The sequence below is a fragment of the Tachypleus tridentatus genome, chromosome 7, assembly GCF_004210375.1.
Source record: "Tachypleus tridentatus isolate NWPU-2018 chromosome 7, ASM421037v1, whole genome shotgun sequence".
NCBI classification, from domain to species: domain Eukaryota; kingdom Metazoa; phylum Arthropoda; class Merostomata; order Xiphosura; family Limulidae; genus Tachypleus; species Tachypleus tridentatus.
Genome location: NC_134831.1, coordinates 81960406 through 81964545, shown reverse-complemented (window position 1 = coordinate 81964545; position 4140 = coordinate 81960406). Strand labels below are relative to the sequence as shown.

The 4140-nt window shown below is 31.4% G+C and overlaps 1 long non-coding RNA gene across 1 annotated transcript; it reads left to right on the top strand.

Annotated features, from left to right (window-relative positions):
- The first annotated feature begins 696 nt into the window (after positions 1–696).
- LOC143256065 (uncharacterized) lies at positions 697–1684 on the top strand. Its single transcript, XR_013030984.1, has 2 exons — positions 697–825; positions 1086–1684. It is a non-coding gene; the product is annotated as an uncharacterized LOC143256065 (long non-coding RNA).
- Positions 1685–4140: the final 2456 nt, after the last annotated feature.

Below are 4140 nucleotides of genomic sequence, written 5' to 3'. Positions count from 1 at the left end.
GAAACAGCAGAAGTTAATTCTAAATAAATTACAAAATTCTTAATATTAGTTACTGCATTTCACAAACAACTTTTAAAATGTTAGAAATCTTCTCAATTTTGTGGCGTTAATGTCTCAATTTTGACGGAAAACATTCCACACATATCGATGGTAGGTAGGACAAAAAAAGTAATGTATTATTATAACATTGATTCTATTTAAAATTTGAGATTACTATGATATGACTTCGTGATTATACAAGACTAATATTTTCTTTTTTAAGAAAATTTCCTACTGCGTTGATAAATGTAATCAATATCAGACTTCACTTGTTTTGTTTGTTTGTTTTTATCTGAGGTAAAACAATTAAATGATGGAAAACTGTATCAATATTTTGGTATGAGATAATCTGTTAGACATATGACTCAAAGTATTATCATTACTGAGTGCATAATGTAATACTGTTAATTAGATCTTGCCCACCTGTTGATCCTAGTATATTCGTGTTTGATGATATTCAATATGAACTGTAATTATTTCATTGCACAAAAGCTTCCATTTTCGTATCATCAGACCACTGCGGCTTATTCTCATCCTATTGGCAGAGATATTTCCATTGTTATATTTCGTTTTGTGATTGGACAAAAGTGGACCAGTCACGTATCGTTCTGTGTCACGTTTTCCGATGACACTGCAGACTTCAACTATATAATTTTGTGTTTCTCATCATTGAAGTTGCTGTTCTACAAACTCTCTCGCTTTAAACTCTTATCATTTGCAGTTGGTAGAGACTGAACCGAGCCTGGAGTGAACAATTCGGTAATGAAATTCTTTACACCGAAAATGGTAAGCGTACAAATACTGTATTTAAACTGCTATTATCTGTATCGTTACCACAAAGCTAAGAAGTGTTTTGTTTCATATTTACAGTGATTATTATAAACAATAACTTTTAACATTCAATATTTAAAATCATATTTGTCAATACTGGAAAAATTCTGTCACTGTTATATTTCTCTAAATGCTGTAAATCCTTCTTAATTCAAAACTTCTATTAACGTATTATCTTATTTATCCTTGGCTTCAATATATATCGTTTTATATAGAGAAAGCTGCAATGTGTTGCAATAATTTTGGCGACATTTACTCTAGTCAGAAGCGAAAATCCTGGAGAAATTGACTACACTTCTAACGTTCAACATCTCTTCTCCGCAGCAGGGCCACGTAAGGTGTATGGAGTCGGGCATAAATTTTTAAACGATAGATATAGTATACTCAGTGGCATTAAAGGATATCGCCGTCGTGTAAAGGAATTGAATGATAAACTTGGTTAAGATGGCAGGAGAGTAAGATACAGTAGCTCATAAAGAGGAGGATTTGGTTCTGTAGGTTTTGGACGAGGTTGATATTTATTGTTATTACTTAGTTGCTTATACTGTTCGTATTTTGTATCCTAGTGTATCTAAACTTTTAAAAACTCAAATCACTGAATTAATTTCATGTGTATACAGTTTATGAGAATTACCTTCATGAGAATTAATTTATCATATTATTGGTGAACTGAAAATATTTATGAGTGAAACTTTATTATTTGATAGCCTAACAATACACGTTAGATAGTTGCAGAATATTTTAAATTTCATTTTGATTATTGTAATCATTTACTCAGAAAAAAACATAAATTAAAGATATTTAGCAACAGCTATTTTATTTTATTTGTTTTTCTTAGTGGCACATGGCAAAATACCAGTATATATGTTAAATTAAAATTAAACCAAAAACATTAACTTTATAATTTTCAATTTGTTGAAAAGATTTCACATTCCCAAACGTTAAATGATATGAAAAAGAAATACCTTAGCAGCTCGAAAAGAAATGAGTAATGAGATGTAATACGCTAAAAATAATTACAAACAACTCGAATAATGGCAATAGCAAAAACAATAACAAAAATAATGTTTAAGTACTGGAGGCGTTAAAAGGTATCTAGTATTCGCGATGATGAAAACCATGTAAAAATACACAAAGTTATTGAAATTGAGTGTTTATAAACTGTACAGAAATTAGAAAAAAGGTGTATAAATAACAAATATCGTAGAAAGTATAATTAATAACACACCTTCTGGTTGTGTGAAGCAATTAATTATTTGTTTCGGTACTTCAGAAGAAACATGATTTGAATGTTTAATTATGGACTTTCTTTTCTTATGACTAACATCTTATCCTTCATCAGAATTATATACATTTATTTTCTTTACTGTATAAAACATAAGGTTAAAACAAAAATCCTTTTCACTGTGTTGTGTTTAAAGATAAAATTTTAGTTCTTATGGATCGTTTGTTGTTCCTGTATCTCATATGGATTTCAACGAGGCACGAGAAATATCTATCTTTTTTTTTTTTAAATTTCGCACAAAGCTACTCGAGAGCTATCTGTGCTAGCCGTCCCTAATTTAGCAGTGTGAGAATAGAGGAAAGGCAGCTAGTCATCACCACCCACTGCCAACTCTTGGGCTACTCTTTTACTTACGGATAGTAGAATTGACCGTCACATTATAACGCCACCACGGCTGAGAGGGCGAGCATGTTTGGCGCGACGGGGATGCTAACTCGCGACCCTCAGATTATGAGTCGCACGCCTTAACACGCTTGGCCATTCCGGGCCTTCTCTATCATATAATTGTGTCACCACACATAGTTGAGGCTATTTTTCTTTCTGATGCGATCTTAATTAAGATACAAATTTTTCTACAAAAAGTTGTATAAAGTGTGTTAAACTCATCCGAAATTATCTTTTTCTACAATTTTGTTTTCTTTTTTTTATTTAAACCATAATTTCTAAATGGTAAAATTAATAACACGTCAGAAAAACTTGTCTTACGAACTGTGTTTGTAGCTTCGGAGAATCTAATCGTCATAAAGTCGTCTTATCATAATCTGGTTTATGGTACTTGCTAGACCAAAAGATAAATTATTATTAAACGAACATAGAGTTTTGTAATGTCTATATTCATAGCGTTCTTATTCAATACATTATTTATGTCGAAATTAAGGCAGTTATTGCAAATAAAATAACAGGGGCTTGCTTACTGACATGTGCGGACAATGTCGATTAAATTGAACTTTGAATATAAAAGTATGATAGTCTTAACCAGAAACATAGTAGCACACGAACGTGTAACTTAGTTTATAGTATAAGCAGAATGAGCGATTAAATTTAATTTGCTTCACAATATAAGAAGAGTGAACGAATGAAGAAAAAGGGATAATAAACAGAATGTTTGTTCAAAGCTTCATAAAAAGACTAACAACAAAAAGCCGTTGATAATTTTGAAACTGACAAATACAAACCTGTTATCTGGCTTGCATTAAATACAGCCAACACTTGGGCTTCTCGTATATGAGTGAAAAATCGGATTTATTGTCACTTTCATAACACACACAGACTCTCATCGAGGTAGAAGGAAACCATGGACACGTGTATTCACACTCCAATCAGTAAATCACAAAGCTCACTCGTCCCTATAAAAACTTATCATGACTACATGGTCAACTCACTAACATTTCAGAATTACTGTAATAATAATCCTTTTCATACAAAATTCAGCACTTCAGTATATAACAATATTATTATCATTAAACAGAACATAACATACAACCAGTTACCTAGCGGAATGTTTGTTATCGTGGATAGAGTACAGACAGCTCACTGTGTCGCTCTGTGCAAAAAAACAAAGCAAACAAATTTTAAAGGGAAAACGATTGCTAGAAACCACAAATGAAATACATGGTGGAAATAACAATTTGATAACTCTGTATTAATATTGAACGGCTTACTTTGAATAAACACAAATTAAATTGGTTCAAACTGCCTTTCAAACTCTTTCTTTGTACAACAGTATACTATCAATTGCAAGCATTTGTCCCAATCCATACGTGACATTTTAACGAATTATATGGACTTTCAACAAACAGTTGTTATCGTTATTCTGAGGCACTGTTGTAAAATCGTTTATAAGAGTATTTTTGTTTTTAATTTTGTATACGTACAAATAAACGACTCGTACACACTTCAGAGAACAAAAGTTTAAGCTATATCTGTTGAATACAACAAATTGGTCAGTTGAAAGTACAGGAACTTTTATGAATTTATGCGTATTA